Raw genomic sequence first — 11,944 nt, forward strand, 5'->3', positions numbered from 1 at the left:
TATGCATTGTGCTTTATCATAGATCTCTAGGACTTACCCAGCCTCCATAACTGAAACTGTATACCCATTAAACACCAATTCCCAACCCTCCCTCCCCCAGCCCCTGAAAGTCATCATTCCACTTTCTGTCTCTATCCACTTGACTTACCAGTTCCCTTGTATAAGTGGAATCATCTTTGTTCTTTTGTCCTCTGCTTTATTTCATGTGCTTGAGAGAGTGGCAGATTTAACTTCTTCCTTTTCTTTTTTTTTTTTAAGATTTTATTTATTTACTCATGAGAGACACAGAGAGAGAGAGAGGCAGAGACACAGGCAGAGGGAGAAGCAGGCTCCATGCAGGGAGCCTGACATGGGACTCGATCCCGGGTCTCCAGGATCACGCCCTGGACTGAAGGCGGCGCTGAACCGCTGAGCCACCCGGGCTGCCCTAACTTCTTCCTTAAGGCTGAACAATATTCCATGATACGTATACACCATGGATCCTTTATCCATTCATCCGCTATGCCTTTGCTTCTGTAAATAACACTTCAACGAACATAGAAGTGGAGGTATCTCTTGGAGATCCTGATTTCAATTATTTGGGATTTATACCCAGAAGTAGGATTACTGGATGGTAAAGTAGTTCTATTTTAACGTTTGAGGAACCTCCACACTGCTTTCCATAACATGGCACCATTTTGCATTTCCATCATCAGTAGTGCACAAGGGGCGCCAGTTTCTCCACATCCTCAACAGCGCCTGGTGTCTTTTGTCTGGGATTTTGTGTTGGGTGGATTGAAACCATCGTAACGCAGTGGGATGGTATCTCACTGGTTTTGATTTGCATTTCCCTGATGATTCATGAGCACCTTTTCCTTATGCCCATTCGTCTTTATATCTTTACTGAGTGCTCACTAATATTTTTATTAGAACTTTTGCATATGAGTTCATAAATGAAATCAGTGCCTTCTTGTGTCTTTTAGTGACCATATGTGTACATTTGTGCTGAGTATATATCTAGGAGTGGACTTTACACCCAACATGGGGCTCAAATTCACAATCTCAAGATCAAGCCATAAACTCCACTGACTGATCTAACCAGGCACTCCATGCCCTTGTAGTTTTATTTTATTTTATTTTATTTTATTTAGATTTTATTTATTTATTCATGAGAGGCAGAGACATAGGCAGAGGGAGAAGCAGGCTCCATGCAGGGAGCTCGATGTGGGACTCGATCCCAGGTCTCCAGGAACATGCCCTGGGCTGAAGGCAGAAGCTCAACCTCTGAGCCACCCAGGTGTCCCGCCCTTGTAGTTTTAAACTGCATTTTCCTGATAGTTAATATGGTTGAGCATCCCTTCATGTTTATTATCCATTTATATATTGTTTTATGTGAAATATTGGGTCACATCTTTTGGCCCTTTTAAAGATGAGTTGTCTTTTTTTTTTTTTTTTTAAGATTTTACTTATTTGAAAAAGAGAGAAAAAAAAAAAAAAAAGCATGAGCAGGGGGGCAGGAGAGGAAGAAGCAGACTCTCTCCCCTGAGCAAGGAGGGGAGAGTCTTGATCCCAGGATGTGAGGCTTGATTCCAGAACCCTGGGATCATGACATGAGCCGAAGGCAGATGCTTAACCAACTGAGCCACCAAGGTGCCCTTTTCCTTTTTGATTTATAGGAACTCTTCATATAATCTGGAAGTGAGACCTTTTGTCAATTATATTTTTGCAAATCTTCTTTCTCGCTCTGTGGATTACCTTTTCATTCTCTGAACTGGTGTCTTTTGAAAAACAGAAGATCTTACTTTTAAAATATTATAAGAATAATATTTAATGGGGATCCCTGGATGGCTGAGCGGTTTAGCGCCTGCCCTTGGCCCCCCGGACGTGATCCTGGAGTCCCAGGATCAAGTTCTGCATCGGGTTCCCTGCATGGAGCCTGCTTCTCCTTCTGCCTGTGTCTCTGCCTCTCTCTGTCTCTCTCTCTGTCCCATGAATAAATAAATAAAATCTTAAAAAAAATAATATTTAACTTAATGATCATTTTAATAACTTCCTTTATATTTATAGTATTTTTAGTGTTCTGCTTTTAAAAATCTTTGCTTACTCTAACATAAATAAATATTCTCCTGTAAGAATATAAATCTCTTTCTTTAAACTTTATCTTTTACTTTTATATTTAAAATCCACCTGGATTGCAGTCCATCCTTGCACTAACAGCACATTGTCTAAATTCCTGTGGCTTTATGATAGATCTTAATGTCTGAAAGGGTAACACTCCATTTTGTTTTTCTTCTTGAAAATCTTCCTGGCTATTTTTGGTTATTTGCATTTCCGTGTGTTTCTTAAATCAGCATCACACACACACACACACACACACACACACACACACACACCCTGCTGAAATATTGCTAAGATGGCATTGAATCTATAGATCAATCGATGTTGGTGTAGAACTAATGTCTTCACAATTTTAAGTCTTTCAATCCATGACCATAGTATATCTTTCTTTTTATTTAGATTTTACTTAATATCCTCAATAACATGTTAAGTTTTGTGTGTAAATTTCTTGTACTACTTTCCTTAGATTTAGTCACAGGTCTTTGATGTTTTTTGATGCTCTTGTAAATGGCATGATTTTCAAATGTCTTTTTCTAGAGATGTTGATACATAAAAACACCATTGATTTTTGTATTTTTATTTTTAATCCAGTAACCTTGCTAAATTCCTTTATTAAATCTACCTATAGGGCAGCCTGGGTGGCTCAGCGGTTTAGCGCCACCTTTAGCCCAGGGCCTGATCCTGGAGACTGCGGATCGAGTCCCATGTCAGGCTCCCTAGAGGGAGCCTGCTTCTCCCTCTGCCTGTGTCTCTGCCTCTCTCTCTGTCTGTGTCTCTCATGAATAAATAAATAAAATCTTTAAAAAAATAAATCTACCTATAGTTTCTTTTAGTTATCTGCCTACACAATAATATAATCTTTTATTTCTTCTTTTTCAAGCCTTTTGCTTCTTTTTGTTTGTTTGTATGTTTTATTGTACTGGCTAGGACCTCAGTGCAATATTAATAAAAAGTGGTGATAACAATTCCAATTTCAATTGTCCACCCTTAATTATGTTGTTGTTTTAGATATTTTGGTGATATTCTTTAGCAGATTGCTAGATTGCTGCAAGTTTTTATCATTAAAAGATGCTGAATTGATCAATTGCTTTCTGCATTATCTTTTGAGATGATGTCATTTTTCCTTTATTATGTTCATGTAACAAATTATAATAATTGATTTTTAATGTTAAACCAACCTTGCACTTAAAAGGCAAATGCACAATCCAATAATCATATGTTAAGGGGAACACAATGAATAAAAATGCAATCTGTGACACTAATGACATAAAGGAGGAGGGACAGAGATGCAGAGGAGCAAAATGTATACTATTGAAAATAACTTGGTATTATTAAAACTAGATTACTATGAGGTTAAAATGTTAATTGTAATCCCTAAGGTAACCACTAAGAGAATAAAATTTTTAGGAAAGGAAAGAAAAGGAAAGGAAGGGAGAGGAGAGGAGAGAAGAGGAGAGGAGAGGAGAGGAGAGGAGAGGAGAGGAGAGGAGAGGAGAGGAAAGGAAGGAAAGGAAAGGAAAGGAAAGGAAAGGAAAGGAAAGGAAAGGAAAGGAAAGGAAAGGAAAGGAAAGGAAAGAAGGAGAGGAAAGAAAGGAAAGGAAAGGAAAGGAAAGGAAAGGAAAGGAAAGGAAAGGAAAGGAAAGGAAAGGAAAGGAGGAGAGGAGAGGAGAGGAAAGGAAAGGAAAGGAAAGGAAAGGAAAGGAAAGGAAAGGAAAGGAAAAAGGAAGGAAGGAAGGAAAGAAGGAAGGAAGGAAGGAAGGAAGGAAGGAAGGAAGGAAGGAAGGAAGGAAGGAAGGACGAATGAACATCTGAGTAACTCAGTCAGTTAAGCATTGGACTTTTGATTTCAGCTCAAGTTATGGTCCCAGTTTCCTAGGATTAAGCCTGCAGCACTGAGCCCACACTGGGCTCTGCATTCAGTGAAGCAGAATCTGTTTGTCTCTCTCTCTCCATTACTGATCCTGCTCCTGCTCTCCCATGCTGATGCTCTCTCTCACTTTCTCTCTGAAATAAATAAATACATACATACATACACACATACATACATAACTCTTTTTTAAAAAAATAAAGAAAAAGGAAAAATAAGAGAAATCAAATGGGTACACTACAAAAAATCAACTAAAAATTTTTTTAGAGCCAATAATGGAAGAAATGAGGAACAAAACATGTAAGACATACAGAAAACAAATAGCCAAATTACAGAAGGAAATCCTTCCTTATCAGTAAATGCTTTAAATGTAAATGGATTAAGCTTTCCTATTAAAAGGCAGAGATTGGCACATTGGCAAAACAACACAACAACAAACATGTTCCATCTGTCCACAAAAGACTCACTTTAGATGCAAAGACACACAAAAGTTAAAAGTAAAAGGATGGGAAAAGATATTCCATCCAAATTATTCCAAAGGAAAGCTGGGGAAGCTATATTATTGTCAAACAAAATAGATCTTAAATCAAAAAGATCTCAAGACACAAAGAAGGATATTGTATATCTATTAAGATTCAAAATAGAAAAAGATATAACAATAATAAACGCATATGCACCTAACAAAAGAACCCCAACATGTAGAAAGCAAATATTGAAAGAACTGAAGCAAGACTAGAGAATTCGACAATAGTAGTTGTAGACTTTAACACACTACTCTCAGTAATGACTATAACAATCAGTAGAAGATCAATAAGGAAACAGAAGATTTGAACAACATGATAAACCAATTAGACTTCACACATATACAGAATACTTGGCCTAACACTAACAGAATACACATCCTTCTAAAGTGCACATGCAGTATTATTCAGGATAGACCATATGTTGTGACACAAAACAAGTCTTAATAAATTTTTAAAGATTGGAACCATATAGAGTATTTCCTCCAATCACAATGTAATAAATCAGAAATGAATAATAGAAGGAAAACTGGAAATTTCACAAATACATAGAAATTAAGCAACATAATTTTAAACAACTAATGTGTCAAACAAGAAATCATAATAGAAGTTAGAACATGGGATCCCTGGGTGGCGCAGCGGTTTGGCGCCTGCCTTTGGCCCAGGGCGCGATCCCGGAGATCCAGGATCGAATCCCACGTCAGGCTCCCGGTGCATGGAGCCTGCTTCTCCCTCTGCCTGTGTCTCTGCCTCTCTCTCTCTCACTGTGTGCCTATCATGAATTAAAAAAAAAAAATAAAAAATAAAAAAAAAAAGTTAGAACATATCTTTAAATGAATGAAAATTAAAACACAACACACCAAAATGAATAGGATGCAGAAAAAGCAGTACTAAGAGAGATATTTATAAATGTAAATGTACATATTTTTTAAAAGATCTAAAATCAGTAACTTCAATGCATACCTTTAAGAACTAGAAACGGAATGTCAAGTTACATTGAGACCTATCAGAAGAAAGGACAAGGAGGCCTGGGTGGCTCAGCGGTTGAGCACCTGCCTTCACCCCAGGGCATGATCCTAGAGTCCCAAGATCGAGTCCCATATTGGGCTCCCTGCATGGAGCCTGCTTCTCTCTCTGCCTATGTCTCTGTCTGCCTCTCTCTCTGCCTTTCATGAATAAATAAATAAAATCTTTAAAAAAAAAAAAGAAAGGACAAAATAAAGGTTAGAGCAGACACAAATAAAATAGAGAATAGAAAAACAACAGAGAGAATCAATAAAACCAAAAATCTATTATTTGAAAAGATCAGAAAAACTGCAAACATTTAGCTAGATTCATGGGAAAGAGAGCAGAGACAGAGAAGAGACTCAAATTACCAAAATCAGAAATGAATGTGGGGACATTACTACTGATTCTACATAAATAAAAAGTATAGTAAGAGAAGACTATGAAAAATTTTACACTAACAAATTAGATAACCTAGATTAAATGCATAGATTTTTAGAAATATATAACCCACTAAAGTTGACTCAAGATGGAAAAAGAACATCTGAGTTGACCTATAACAAGTAAGGAGGTTAACCACTAATCAGAAACCTCCCAACAAAGAAAAGCTCAGAATAGGGATCCCTGGGTGGCTCAGTGGTTTAGCGCCTGCCTTCAGCCCAGGGCGTGATCCTCGAGTCCCAGGATCAAGTCCCACATCGGGCATCCTGCATGGCGCCTGCTTCTCCCTCTGCCTGTGTCTCTGCCTCTCTCTCTCTCTGTGTCTCTCATGAATAAATAAATAAAATCTAAAAAAAAAAAAAAGAAAGAAAGAAAGAAAGAAAGAAAGAAAGAAAGAAAGAAAGAAAGAAAGAAAGAAAAGAAAAGCCCAGGACCAGATGATTTTAAAGGTAAATTCTACCAAACATTTAATAAAGAGTAAACACCAATCTCTCTCAAATTCTTCCAAAAAAAAAAAAAAATGAAAAGGAGAAAATACTTCCTAACTCATGCTGAGAACAGCACTACTTTGCTACCAAAACCAAATAATGGCATCACAAGAAAAGAGAACTACAGACCAATATCTCTTATGAATATGTATGTAAAAATCCACAACAAAATACTAGAAAACAAAGCTAGCAGCATAAGTGGGATTTATTTCCAGAATGCAAGAATGGTTCAACATACAAAAATCAGTCTGTGTAGTATACCAAATTGATAAAATGACAGGGAAAAAACACATGATCATTCCAAGCGATACAGAAAAGCTTTTGAAAAAATCCGGTTCCCTTTCATGACAAAAACACTCAGTAAACAAGGACTGCAAAGGAACTTCCTTAGCTTAATGAAGGCCAACTGTGAAGAACTCACAGCTAATATTATACTTGATAATGAAAGCCCAAGAATAAGACAAGGATGCCTACTTTTGCCAGTTCTATTAAACATAGTACTAGAAGTTCTAGCCAGAGCAATTAGGCAAGAAAAAACAAGACTGCAGACGCAAAACTTTTTAACCAAAACTAGAAGCTGTTCATTCCTGAAGACTCACTATTCCCCTACAACATTCTTTTTCAGATTTGCTTTGTGACCCATAGGGAGAGGTGAGCCTTATGCTGGCAAGTCAGCTTCAAAGCCTATTACATTTGAAAAAGATTGAAATGTGCATTTTGCAGGGAGAGGGAGAGGCTCAGTATTCTTTAGGGAAGAAAAAGGTGGTGTGACACTGAAGATCCAAAAACAGATCCTGAAGTTATACCAAATGAGTAAAATATTAATGAGCCTTTCATTAGCTGAAACCTTTAAGTTTGAGACACGTAACACGAAATTCTGTTAATCATGGAGAAACTAATGGTTTCGTTGAATCCTGCTCTGTGTCTATGGGAATTCACACGTTTATAGCTACTACCCATGTGCCTTTTCCACCTTTCTTCACTGTATTTTTTCCTAGGGACACCATAACAAAGCACTACAAACTTGGTGGCTTAAAACAATGAAGATTTATTCTCTCATAGTTGTATACACCAGAAGCCCAATACCTAAGTGTTAGCAAGGCCAGGCTCTCACTGAAGACTTAGGGAAGGAGCTTTCCTGGTTTCCTCCAGCTTCTGGTGGCAATCCTTGGTGTTCTTTGACTTGTAAATGCCTCACTCCAATCTCTGGCTTTTTCACATATACATTTCATGTGTATGTCTGTATTTTGGGGAAACTCAGTTTTATCCTCCTGTGTTTCTCCTTTACACACCCTGCTACCACACTCACAGCACTTCTGAAGCAATTCTCAGAGATCAGCTGGGTGTCCTACAATTCAACTAAATTTTCGCCCTCTCTACCTGGAGATGACACCTACGAGACTCTCCCCAATGTCAGATGCCAATCTGACCTACTGGCTATATCAGAGGTTCCAGTGACTCTCCCTCCTTGTGTTCCATTAATTTGCTAGAGTGGCTCACAGAATGCAGAGAAATATTTTACTTACTAGATTACTGGTTTATTATAAAAGAATAGAACTCAGGAATAGCCAGATGGAAGAGATGCACAGGACAAGGAGTGGGGAAGGGGCATAGGGCTTTGATGCTCCATCTGAGCACACCACTCTCCCTAGTCCTTAGGGAGACAATCCATGGGAAAATGAGCAAAAAACTTAGAACAGACATTCCGCTGAAAAGAATGTCCAAATGACCTATACACATTTGAAAAGGTGTACATCTTCACTGAGCATCATTAAAATGCGATTTATTTATTTATTTTTTTGAAAATGCAATTTAAAACCATAAGATAGCACTATACAACCATCAGAATGGCTACTTATGTGTGTATGTGGTGGTGTCAACATGTAGGTATATAACGCAGTGTTGTCAACTATAGTCACCATGCTGTACATTAGATCCCCAGAATTCATTCATCTTAGAACTGGAAGTTTTTATCCTTTAACAAATGTCTTCCATTATCCCCATTTGTATGTGTGTGTGTTCTTTACACATTCATCTGAAGATGAACACTTAGGTTGTTCCCACGTCTTGGCTATTGTGAATAACACTGAAATAAATTTTTTTTTAAGATTTTACTTACTTATTCATGAGAGACACTCAGAGAGAGAGAGAGAGGCAGAGAAATAGGCAGAGGGAGAAGCGGCCTCCATGCAGGGAGCCCAATGTGGGACTCGATCCCAGGGCTCCAGGATCACACCCTGAGCCAAAGGCAGATGCTTAACCACTGAGCCACCCAGGTGTCCCAATAAAAGTTTTTTAATGGCAAAAGATTCTGTCTGTGTTCTTAGCAGGACCACACTCTCACATTCAAGCTATGAGAAGATCTGACCCTAGTATTGACCCCATGGCAGAGAAGGGGGGTAGGTTCCTGTAGAGGGCTTATTAAAGAGGGTGCCCTGCAAGACACCAGCCTCATTTAAAGCCTTTGAATAATCTTCCAACAACAGAGATGGGACCATTCTTGTGGGTCCAGAGGCTCAAGGGATGTGGAGACTCAAAGTTTTCAACTGTACCTATCCAGGGACTTGGCTTACTACTCATCCCTCATCAGGACCCTGACTTTGATATTGGAAACTTGCTTCAATAGCCAAAACAACCTTAGGTAAAATTCTGTAACCCTTACTATTATGTTGTGAGTCTGATGCTCAGCTCTGCATGACCTTCACTATAGGTGAGGACCCTTCCAGATGCTGCCAAAGAGCCCCCAGACTCTTGCACTACACCCTGAATTGATCATTAATATATCTTTTTTAAAAAGATTTTATTTATTTATTCATGAGACACAGGGAGGGGCAGAGACACGGGCAGAGGGAGAAGCAGGCTCCATGCAGGAAGCCCGATGTGGGACTCAATCCCGGGAATCCAGGATCATGCCCTGGGCTGAAGGCAGGTGCTAAACCGCTGAGCCACCCAGGCTGCCAGATCATTAATATATCTGAGCCTGTTCTCTCTCTTCAAAGCATCAGTGTTGCTCAGCAATAGCCACTCAATTCCACAGTATTTTTTTTTTCACGGTCTTTTTAGTTATTTTTTCTTCTAACTCCAACACCAGAGGTACGGCACAAGCTAGTGCATACCCCTCCTCCTGTATCCCATTTCAGTTGATCACTAGTGAAAGTATTAACACACTGCACTAGGCTTGGGGAAAGGATGTTCAAAAATCCCCATATCACCAAGGATGGGGTTCTCACTGACATCTGATCAGTGAGGTACCCTCTTCCAAAATCTCTTTTAGAGTCCTTTCCCAGGACCACTTTTGGCACCCAATGTTTAGATTGGGTCTCCTAAAACCATATGTGCATATGGCTTACTGAAGAAGGTCTCTCAGAATAAACCTGTAGAAGAATGAAGGAAGCATAATAGGGGCAGAAGAAGCTAGCCTTGTAGATGTGATTGCAAAGGAAGAGAATCTGCCTCAGCCTGATCTCATAGGGAGCTCTGGAGCATGACCTGCATCACAAAGACTTTCTTACCCAGAGACACAGAAGTGTGATCTGTTATTTATGTAAACCATTCACTCATTGGCCAAGGGCTACCCTTAGGGAGGGGAAAATAACTTTCATACCATCTTCAAGCAAAGAAACATCTGTCAGGCAAGGACACTCTCTTGAAAAAATAAAGTACAAGAATGAGTCATTAGTAGCCAACACCCACAGCAGCTGGAGGTTGGGTGCCATGGCCCAGCAAAGAGGATCTGGGAGAGGCAGTCACAGCACCATGTGTTCTTTGTCTATCACCACCTGGAACATAAACTTCAAAGAGCAGAAACTTTGTTTTCTTTACCATTGCATCCCCAGTGCCTGTAACTATGCCTGGCACAGGGTAAATGCTTATTAAATAGTTATTGATTGAATGAATGTTCTCTAAGACAAGATCTATCAGGCATGCCCTGACTCAGAGGGACTCCTTGCTCTCTATTCTCAGTCCTGAGAAGAGGCAAACAAAAGAGGGATTAAATAGAGAACACTTACTGATATTAAAAGCATTCAACCATGAAAGAAGAATCCAGTGGACCATACAAAAATTAAAAACATCTGGGATACCTAGCTGGCTCAGTCGGCTAGATGTCTGCCTTTGGCTCAGGTTATGATCCTGGGGTCCTGGGATCAAGCCCTGGGTTGGGCTCCACATTGGGCATAGAGTCTAGTTACAATTCTTGATTCTCTCTCTCACTCTCCCTGTGCCCTTCTCCTCACTCCCGCTAACAACATGCGCTCTCTCTCTCAAAATTAAGTAAGGGGGTGCCTGGGTGGCTCAGTGGGTTAAGCATCTGCTTTCAGCTCAGTTCATTATCCCAGAATCCTAGGATCTACCCGCATGCTGAGCAGGGAGGCTGCTTCTCCCTCTCCCTCTGCCTACTGCTCCTCTGCTGTGCTCTCTCTTTCTCTGTCAAATAAATAAAATATTTTTAAAATAAATTAAAAATTGAGTAATTGCAAATATTTGCTCTTCTAAATATCCGATTAAGAAAGTTTAATAAAATTCACAAAACAGGAATAAATATTTACATATTTTATGCCATGCATCTAAAAAGGAATTTGTACCCAGAATATATCAAAGACACCTGGGTGGCTCAGTGGTCGAGTGTCTACCTTCAGCTCAGGGCTCAGGTAATGGTCCTGGAGTCCTGGGATTGAGTCTTGCATCTGGCTCCCCGCAGGGAGCCTGCTTCTCCCTCTGCCTGTGTCTCTGCCTCTCTTGCTGTGTCTCTCGTGAATAAATAAATAAAATTTACTTATTTAAAAAAATAATTCTTACAACTCAATGATTAAAAGACAAAAACCTCAGCAAAAAAAAAGAAAAGAAAAAAGAAAATTGTCAAAAAGCTGGATAGCTATGTCCTAGAGAAGCTATACAGCAGACAAATGAACATATGAAAAGATGCTCAATATTTATTTGTTTATTTATTTATAAATATGGTAACGCTTCACAAATTTGGGTGTCATCCCTGCACAGAGGGTCATGCTAATCTTCTTAGTATCATTCTAATTTTAGTATATGTGCTGGTAAAGCAAGCACAAAGTGCAAATTTAAATGACAACAAATTGGGGCACCAGCATGGCTCAGTTGGTGAGGCGGTAAAGTATTTGCCTTCAGCTCAGATCATGATCCCAGGCTCCTGGGATGGAGCCCCACATCTTCTCCCTCTGTCCCTCCCCCTGCTTGTGCTCTCTCTCAAATAAATAAATAAAATCTTTTTTATAATGACAGCAAATTACCACAAGAATGTCTAAAACTAACATGACTAACCAAACCAAGTATTGTTAAGGATATGGAGCAACTAGAACTCAACATGGGATGGCCACTTGGGAAAACAACCAGAAATTCCCTACAAAGTTGAACATACTCTTGGCTTATGACCTGCAGTCCCACTCCTATGAATTTATCCAAGAGAAGTGAAAACATGCCCACATAAAGACCCACACAGAATGCTCATAGCATCGTTATCCGCAATAGCCCCAAACTGAAAACAACACAAATGCCCA

At 39.3% G+C, this 11,944-nt stretch overlaps 1 non-coding gene across 1 annotated transcript; it reads right to left on the reverse strand.

Moving 5' to 3' along the window:
* Positions 1–11,369: 11,369 nt before the first annotated feature.
* On the reverse strand, positions 11,370–11,477 carry LOC118351745 (U6 spliceosomal RNA). Its single transcript, XR_004807690.1, has one exon. It is a non-coding gene; the product is annotated as a U6 spliceosomal RNA (small nuclear RNA).
* Positions 11,478–11,944: the final 467 nt, after the last annotated feature.

This window comes from Canis lupus, chromosome 20 (genome assembly GCF_003254725.2).
Source record: "Canis lupus dingo isolate Sandy chromosome 20, ASM325472v2, whole genome shotgun sequence".
Lineage (NCBI taxonomy): Eukaryota > Metazoa > Chordata > Mammalia > Carnivora > Canidae > Canis > Canis lupus.